This window comes from Triticum dicoccoides, chromosome 7A, assembly GCF_002162155.2.
Source record: "Triticum dicoccoides isolate Atlit2015 ecotype Zavitan chromosome 7A, WEW_v2.0, whole genome shotgun sequence".
Taxonomy (NCBI): domain Eukaryota; kingdom Viridiplantae; phylum Streptophyta; class Magnoliopsida; order Poales; family Poaceae; genus Triticum; species Triticum dicoccoides.
Window position 1 is genome coordinate 148,186,586 of NC_041392.1, and position 10,292 is coordinate 148,196,877.

Consider the following 10,292-nt stretch of genomic DNA (forward strand, 5'->3'; position numbering starts at 1 on the left):
CTACCTGGCTCCACCTCTAGATGAGAACTCTATGGGATGAAGGTGGAGTAAGAGCTAGTAATTGACTTGGGAAACAAAGACTTGGGATTGAGTAGGGTATATATATGCATGGGACAGGAGCAAGCGAGGGATAGGATGGCAACCATGCTTGGTGGGCGACCGACCGTAGATTGGACAGTCATGCATGGTGAGCGAGCGACCCTAGAATGTCCAATTGTACCTTAAGTTGGTTTTTTGTAAATTAATAAATGTGTATGTGCAATGCACATTGATATTATGGAGTGTATTAATGGCACATTGATATTATGAACTATAATGATTACACATTGGTATTAGGTAGGATGTTACTTGCGCATTAATTATGTGATTAGAGCTGATGTTGATATTTAGTATGATATTATTACATGTTAAACATGTTGAGCGCTCACCATTGGAGCAATCTAGGTCGTTGGATTGGCCTAGTTTGATGACCGAGATTAATTGGGTTTGCCCTGGTCTTTATATAGATGATAATATGAATTGATGACTAACATTGCGTGTTAAGTTTATACAAGGTGGATTAGTCCAAAGGGTATAAGAAAAGAAGGAAGTTGAGCTCTAATTATCAAAGAAAGAGGCAAGGTGGTATACAACTTTTTAATAGTTTTTAATCTTTACTTGACTATAGTAAAGATGCACTATCAAGAGGTCTCTCAATAAACTTAGGGTGGAGCCTATATTCCTTCTTTATATGTCAAAAACACATCCTATATTCTACAAAATATGCTACCCAAACAGACAAATTATTCACATTGCCACATTAAAAATGGGATGTTTCAATGTGTCTTGAAATGTATTCCGGGACGTTCTGGCTAGATATTCCGGGAGCCCGGAAATCTGGACAAGCCTCTAGAGCAGGTTTCGGCTGACATCAGAATCTTCTGTGTTCAGCTAGAGTTAACGTGGAGTTATTCCCGATCTAGAGCTCGAAGGGTTGGACCCAAAATTCGGCATTCCTTCCAGCGTTATATCCGCCCGACATCAGAAGCATCTGGTGCTACTGGAGGTGATGACCCGGAGTCGGTGTCGGATACCAGGAGGTCTATGGTTATGTCAAGGTTCCGGGACGTGTGGAAAGAGCCCAACATACATATTTCAAAGTGGGTTTATATAAGGCTCATTTCTTCTTCTGTAAGTGTTATCTTTTCCCCCTTCGACCTGAGCTTCTTTTGAAGGAAATATGCCCTAGAGGCAATAATAAAGTTGTTATTTTATATTTCTTTATATCATGATAAATGTTTATTATCCATGCTAGAACTGTATTAACCGGAAACTTGATACATGTGTGGATACATAGACAAAACACAGTGTCCCTAGTAAGCCTCTACTAGACTAGCTCGTTAATCAAAGATGGTTAAGTTTCCTAACCATAAACATGTGTTGTCATTTGATAAACGGGATCACATCATTAGAGAATGATGTGATGGACAAGACCCATCCGTTAGCCTAGCATAATGATCATTTAGTTTTATTGCTATTCCTTTCTTCATGACTTATACATGTTCCGCTGACTATGAGATTATGCAACTCCCGAATACCGGAGGAACACCTTGTGTGCTATCAAATGTCACAACGTAACTAGGTGATTATAAATATGCTCTACAGGTGTCTTCGATGGTGTTTGTTGAGTTGGCATAGATCGAGATTAGGATTTGTCACTCTGTGTATTGGAGAGGTATCTCTGGGCCCTCTCGGTAATACACATCACTATGAGCCTTGCAAGCAATGTGACTAATGAGTTAGTTACGGGATGATGCATTATGGAATGAGTAAAGAGACTTGTCGGTAATGAGATTGAACTAGGTATGAAGATACCGACGATCGAATCTTGGGCAAGTAACATACCGATGACAAAGGGAACAACGTATATTGTTATGCGATTTGACTGATAAAGATCTTTGTATAATATGTAGGAACCAATATGAGCATCTAGGTTCCGCTATTGGTTATTAACCGGAGATGTGTCTCGGTCATGTCTACATAGTTTCTGGACCCGTAGGGTCCGCACGCTTAATGTTCGATGACGATTTGTATTATGAGTTATGTGATTTGATGACCGAAGTTTGTTCGGAGTCCCGAATAAGATCACGGACATGACGAGGAGTCTCGAAATGGTCGAGAGGTAAATATTCATATATTGGAAGGCTATATTCGGACATCGGAAAGGTTTCGAGTGATTCGGGTATTTTTGGAGTATCAGGGAGTTACGGGAATTCGTGGGGAGAAGTAATGGGCCTTATTGGGCCATACGGGAAAAGAGGAGGCAGGCCTAGGGGAGGTGACGCGTGCCCGCCCCATGGGTCCGAATTGGACTAGGGGAAGGGGGCGGCGCCCCCTTGCCTTTTCCTACTCCCTCTCTCTTTCCCTCTTTCCTTCTCTCCTACTCCGAAAAGGAAAGGGATTCCTGTCCTAGTAGGACTCTGCTACCACTTGAGCACTTGCGTTGGTTTTCCCTTGAAGAGGAAAGGGTGATGCACCAAAGTAGCCTAAGTATTTCCCTCAGTTTTTGAGAACCAAGGTATCAGTCCAGTAGGAGGCCACGCACGAGTCCCTCGCACCTACACAAACAAATAAATCCTCGCAACCAACACGATAAGGGGTTGTCAATCCCTACACGGTCACTTACGAGAGTGAGATCTGGTAGATATGATAAGATAATATTTTTGGTATTTTTATGATAAAGAGAAATAAAAGATGCAAAGCAAAAAAAAATGGCAAAGGAAATAACTAAGTATTGGAAGATTAATATGATGGAAGATAGACCCGGGGGCCATAGGTTTCACTAGTGGCTTCTCTCAAGAGCATAAGTATTCACGGTGGGTAAACAAATTATTGTTGAGAAATTGACAGAATTGAGCATAGTTATGAGAATATCTAGGTATGATCATGTATATAGGAAAGGGAGTCCTGGATTAGGGGGTGTCCGGATAGCCGGACTATACCTTCGGCCAGACTCCTGGACTATGAAGATACAAGATTGAAGACTTCGTCCCGTGTCCGGAAGGGACTTTCCTTGGCGTGGAAGGCAAGCTTGGCGATACGGATATGTAGATCTCCTACCATTGTAACCGACTCTGTGTAACCCTAGCCCTCTCCGTGTCTATATAAACCGGAGGGTTTTAGTCCGTAGGAACATACAATCATACAATAGGCTAGCTTCTAGGGTCTAGCCTCCTCGATCTCGTGGTATATCTACTCTTGTACTACCCATATCATCAATATTAATCAAGCAGGACGTAGGGTTTTACCTCCATCAAGAGGGCCCGAACCTGGGTAAAACACTGTGTCCTCTGCCTCCTGTTACCATCCGCCTAGACACACAGTTCGGGACCCCCTACCCGAGATCCACCGGTTTTGACACCGACATTGGTGCTTTCATTGAGAGTTACTCTGTGTCGTCACTTTTAGGCCCGATGGCTTCTCCGATCATTAACAGCGATGCGATCCAGGGTGAGACCTTTCTCCCTGGACAGATCTTCGTATTTGGCAGCTTTGCACTGCGGGCCAATTCGCTTGGCCATCTGGAGCAGATCGAAAGCTACGCCTCTGGCCATCGAGTCAGATTTGAAAGTTTGAGCTACATGGCCGACCTCCGTGGAGACTTGATCTTCGACGGATTTGATCCGCAGCCGAGCGCGCCGCACTGTCACGATGGGCATGATCTAGCTCTGCCGCCAAACAGTGCCCTGGAGGCCGCACCCACAGCCGCATCAGCCCCGACCCTTAATTTGGAGCCAACTGTGCCAATCAAGGATGGGTGGTTGGACACTGCCTCGGGGGCTGCAATCTCTATGGCGATCGAGCCGAACACCAGCGCTATTCTCTGCGGAGCCCGTGACTCCAAGGAGCCGGACTCCTCTCCAGACTCTGAGCCCTCTGCTCCCCTACCGATCGAACCCGATTGGGCGCCGATCATGGAGTTCACCGCCGCGGACATCTTTCAGCACTCGCCCTTCGGCGATATTCTGAATTCACTTAAGTCTCTCTCTTTATCAGGAGAGCCCTAGCCGGACTATGGTCAGCAAGGTTGGGATGCGGATGATGAAGAAATTCAAAGCCCACCCACCACCCACTTCGTAGCCACTGTCGATGATTTAACCGACATGCTCGACTTCGACTCCGAAGACATCGACGGTATGGACACCGATGCAGGAGACGATCAAGAACCAGCGCCTATAGGGCACTGGAAAGCCACCTCGTCGTATGATATATACATGGTGGACACCCCAAAAGAAGGCAATGGCGATGGAACAACGGAGGATGACCCCTCCAAGAAGCAGCCTAAGCGCCGGCGTCAGCGGCGCCGCTCTAAATCCTGCCAAAGCAAAAACGGTGATTCCGACACCGGAGATAATAACACCCCGGACAGTGCCGAAGACAACCACCTCCAGCAAGATTCAGCACAGGAGGATGGAGAAGCCAGCCCTCATGAGAGAGTGGCAGACAGAGAGGTCTAGGACGATAATTATATGCCTCCCTCCGAAGACGAGGCAAGCCTCGACGACGACGTATTTGTCGTGCCGGAGGATCCCGTCGAACAAGAGCGTTTCAAACGCAGGCTTATGGCCACGGTGAGCAGCCTCAAGAAAAAACAGCAACAGCTTAGAGCTGATCAAGATTTGCTAGCCGACAGATGGACTGAAGTCCTTGCGGCCGAAGAGTATGAACTCAAACACCCCTCCAAGAGCTACCCAAAGCGCAGGTTGCTACCTCGATTAGAGGAGGAAGCACCTAAACCTACATCACCAGCGCATGATGCAGCCGACCGGCCACCCCGTGGCCGCGACAGAGAGGCCTCCTGGCCCTCCACTCAAGCCGCACCCCGGCGCCGCTCAAAAAATACCAAGGCACGGGAAAATGTGCCAGACCTGCGAGATATATTGGAGGACAAGGCAAGGCAAACAAGATCGATCTACGGATCGCGTGGGCGCCCCACGACACAAGATGGTAATCGTCACTCTGGATACAGTAAATCCGGCCGGGCCGAACACAGTAGACAAAGCTCGTTTGAGCTGCGTCATGATATAGCCCAATACAGAGGCGCCTCACACCCACTATGCTTCACAGATGAAGTAATGGATCATCAAATCCCCAAGAGTTTCAAACCCGTGAACATCGAATCTTACGATGGCACAACAGATCATGCGGTATGGATCGAGGACTATCTCCTTCATATCCACATGGCCCGCGGTGATGACCTACACGCCATCAAATACCTTCCACTCAAGCTTAAAGGACCAGCTCGACATTGGCTTAACAGCTTGCCAGCAGAATCAATTGGTTGTTGGGAGGACCTGGAAACCGCATTCCTCGACAATTTCCAGGGCACTTATGTGTGACCACCAGACGCCGATGACCTTAGCCACATAATTCAGCAGCCAGAGGAATCGGCCAGACAATTCTGGACACGGTTCCTAACCAAGAAAAATCAAATCATCGACTGTCCGGACGCAGAGGCCCTAGCAGCCTTCAAGCATAACATCCGCGACGAGTGGCTTGCACGACACCTAGGACAGGAAAAGCCGAAATCTATGGCAGCCCTCACGACACTTATGACCCGCTTTTGCGCGGGAGAAGACAACTGGCTAGCTCGCAGCAATAACATGACCAAGAGCCCTGGTAATTCGGATACCAAGGACAGCAGTGGCAGGTTGCATCGCAACAAGCAAAAGCGCCGCATTAATGGCGACAATGTTGAGGATACAACAGTTAATGCCGGATTCAGAGGCTCTAAACCCGGTCAGCGGAAAAAGCCATTCAAAAGAAATACTCCGGGCCTTTCCAGTTTGGACCGAATACTCGACCACTCATGCCAGATACATGGCACCCCCGAAAAACTAGCCAATCACACCAACAGGGATTGTTGGGTGTTCAAGCAGGCAGGCAAGTTAAATGCCGAAAGCAGAGACAAGGGGCTGCATAGCGATGACGAGGAGGAGCCCCGGCCGCCGAACAACAGTGGACAGAAAGGTTTTCCCCCACAAGTGCGGATGGTGAACATGATATACGCAACCCACATCCCCAAGAGGGAGCGGAAGCGTGCGCTAAGGGACATATACGCGATGGAGCCAGTCGCCCCAAAGTTCAACCCATGGTCTTCCTGCCCGATCACTTTTGATCGAAGGGACCACCCCACTAGCATCCGTCACGGCGGATTCACCGCATTGGTTCTAGACCCAATTATTGACAGATTTCACCTCACTAGAGTCCTTATGGATGGCGGCAGCAACCTGAACCTGCTTTACCAGGATACAGTGCAGAAAATGGGCATCGATCCCTCGAGGATTAAACCCACTAAAACGACCTTTAAAGGCATCATACCAGGTGTAGAGGCCAACTGTACAGGCTCAGTTACACTTGAAGTGGTCTTCGGATCTCCGGATAATTTCCGAAGCGAGGAGTTAATCTTCGACATAGTCCCGTTCCGCAATGGCTATCACGCACTGCTCGGGCGAACCGCATTTGCCAAGTTCAATGTGGTGCCGCACTACGCATACCTCAAGCTCAAGATGCCAGGCCCTCGAGGAGTCATCACGGTCAATGGAAACACCAAACGCTCTCTCCGAAAGGAGGAGCATACGGCGGCTATCGTAGTGGAAGTACAAAGCAGCCTCTCAAGGCAATTCTCCAGTCCGGCCATTAAACGTCTGGACACCGTCAAGCTTGCCCGGAGTAACCTACAACAAGACCGCCTGGCACGTTCCGAGCAAGCATAGCAATGTGGCCCCAACCCCAGCCCTCGCGAACTTGCGAAACCAGTGTTGCGCGTACATAACTATGCTTTGGAAATACCATGGACACAGGGGGAGGGGCACCATCACGGCACGCCCGAAACGCGGCTTAAACCGCACTAGGGGCTGCCGATTTCTTAATTTTTCTCTTATTTTCAGGACTCCATTCTTCGGAAGGCTTGTCTGGCAGTACAATTGCCGCGCAAACGATACAACCAGGGAAGCAGAAAGCTATGCCGCACTATGGAACTCTAAGGTGGTCTCTATAACAAGTAGTATACCTGTTTCACATAACATTCCGCAGCTCGCCCCTAGAAAGGACATGTTAAATAGTCCCATCTTTTGCTTATTGCACTATTTGTATCATTCTGCTTTGATCGCAGCTTTTTTAAATAAACAATGCATAGCTTCCGTCTATTATTGCATTACTCTTTTTTACGAATATATGTTCATTAATGACATGTTGCACCCGTACACTTTGGTACGACCAATACGCCAGGGGCTTAAGTACCCCACAATATGGTGTGAGAAGTCCAAACACTTTCACAAGTGCGGCACCCTGAACTTATAGCATTATATGCATCGGCTCCGAATCATGTCTTGGGTCAATAGTTGGGTTTGCCCGGCTCCTATGTTTTGGTACCTTACGTTCCGTTATATCGGCTAAGGTAGCACTAGGAGAACTACTGCGATTGTGCCCCAGTTGAGCTGGGCTAAGCACCTCAGTAGAGAAAGCTAAAACTGATCGTCATGATGAGGCGAGAGTTGGTCGCTGTTCGAGAGGTTTTCGAGTCCCTAAAGACTTATGCCACGTAGAGCGAGGAGTCGGCTTTGTCCGGCCTAGGAGTGGATAGCGCCCCGAACTCGGTCTTCCGAACACTAGGGGCTTCACCGAAATTTAAAATTATAGAATTCTATGGCTAAGTGAGAGTGTTCAAGCATTATAGTCTGATTGCCTTGTTCGTTGTGTTGAGCGCTTCCCTCGAAGGACCCAAGAATGGGAAAAAGAGCGCTCATGTTTATCCCGAACACCCCAGCACTCGTGGCATGGGGGCAGAAGACGACGACTTGCCATCTCTCAAATTTGATAAACGACCGCACAGAAGGTAATATTTTAAATTCAAAAGCGTTGCTTAGCGCATATGAACAAGTTTTTAGCGTACAGGATCACAAATGCGAGTTTACTCAAAAATTACATCTTTGGAGCATTCATCCGCTATAAGGAGGGGACCCTTCAGGACGCCCTCATAATACGCTTCCGGGACGCGATGCTCCTTGCCCAGCGGCGGCCCGTCCTTCACCAGCTTCTCCGCATCCATCTTGCCCCAGTGCACTTTAGCACGGGCAAGCGCCCTACGGGCACCTTCGATGCAGACGGAGCGCTTGATTACTTCCAGCCATGGACAGGCATCCACCAGCCACCTCACCAGCCCGAAGTAGCTCCCAGGCAGAGCCTCTCTAGGCCAAAGCCGAACTACGAGGCCCTTTATGGCCTGTTTGGCCACCTTGTGGAGCTCGACCATTTGCTTCAGCTGGTCGCTCGAAGGCACCAGGTGTCCAGCCTCAGCATACTGAAACCAGAACACCTTCTCCGTCGAGCTCCCCTCCTCGGATCGGTAGTAGGCGGCGGCATCAGACGCACTACGGGGCAAATCTACGAATGCTCCTGGAGAGCTCCGGACTCAGGTAAGTAACAAGTAATTCACTTTCACGTGCTTGCTTTGCATAATGAATGCCTTACCCGCCGCTATATTCTTCATCGCTTCAATTTCTTGGAGGGCTTTCTGGGCTTCGGCCTTGGCAGACTTCGCGCTTTCAAGGGCTGCCGCAAGCTCGGACGCTTGCGTCTTTGAGTCAAGCTCCAAACTCTTGTGTTTTTTCACGAGAGCCTGGAGCTCTTTCTGCACCTCCTCCACCCGCGCCTCCTGCTTCCCTCTCTCTATGCGCTCCGTGGCCGCTCTGTTTTCGGCCTCAGACATCACTTTCTTAAGGGTTGCCACCTCGGTCGTGGCCCCTATAATAGCACATTGATCCTGTCATTTTTTGCAACCACATCTTCTCTATATACTTGCGCAAGGTATTACTTACCTTCCCTCTCCTCGAGTTGCCTCTTGGCATGGCCGAGCTCATTCTCGGACCGCCCGAGGTTTTGCTATAGCGTATCCACCTCCGCAGTCAATGCGGCGGAGGCCAGCAGCGAAGCCTACATACGCATATTGACTTGATTATGTTAGACTCCTGCGAATGTTATTAGATCCTCTATTCGGCTTTTCTTTCCGAACGCCGAACAGAGGATCAGGGGCTACTATCTATGCGGTAATATTTTTTACATATTCTTTACTTACCTCAAAGCCTGTTAGAAAGCTGGCACAGGCTTCAGTCAGTCCGCTCTTGGCGGACTGAACCTTCTGGATCACCGCACTCATAATAGTGCGGTGCTCCTCGTCGATGGAGGCGCCGTTAAGCACCTCCAGCAAATTGTCCGGTGCCTCCGGTTGGACGGAGGTCACCGGCTCGGTAGGCTTGCTCCTCTTGGAAGGAGGCTGTCTACCGGAGTCCGGAACCGTTGAAGGTTCCGGCGTGGTGTCCGGCTCAAGGCCGGACTTGGAGCCCTTTGGGGTTTTATTCCCTTTGCGCCTGGAGTCTGGGAGGTCGCCTTGCGGCGCCTCCAGGACCACCTCCTCCTGGCTTGGAACCTGTTGGGACAGCACCTCGGCGTCGTCCGTAGGGTGGGGGGAGGTAGCCGTCGGAAGCGAATTCACATCCGACGAATCCAGGGAACCGCTCGACGACACGTCGAGCCGGTCTTTGGGTGGACTGCATAAACATGTTCGACTTAAGGAAAAGCTGTGCAATGGAGGAATACTATGAATCACTCTGGTATCCGGATACTTACGATTTCGCCAGGGGCTTGGCCCTGAGTGGCCACTCCTCCTCACCGTCATCGGCGTTGGTGGAGTAGTCTGGAGGAAGGGTTTTCCCCTTCTTGGACCCTTCGGCCTCCCGAGTTGGGGCGGCCTACCTTTTCTTCCCTCCCCCCGCGGGAGGGGGAGAGGTCTCTTCTTCCTCCCCCTCGTCCTCACGGGAGGAGTGCGCCTCGGAGTCGTCGGATGATGAATCCGACACCTCCAGGCGCCGGGCACTCTTTCGAGTCCCCGTGGCCACCTTCTTGGCCTTCTTCCCCAGCACCACATAGGGTGCCGAAACCAGCAGCTTCGCCAAGCGAGCGTCCGCTGGGCCTTCGGGCAATGGAGCCGGATAGTTGATCTGTCCGGACGTGTCCTGCCAATCCTGTCAAAGGTAAGGGAGCTTAGATCCTGCATGGAGTCAAACTATGAAAAACTAATACCCTGTAAAAGGTAAAAACAGCTTAGCGCACTAGCGTGACACTGCGTGCTGAATCCGTGATCCTCGGTAGCGGATGCGGGGGCCTCGGTGCCCTTAAAAAGCACCTTCCAGGCATCTTCGTACGTCATGTCGAAGAGCCTGCTCAGAGTTCGATGCTACGCCGGGTCGAACTCC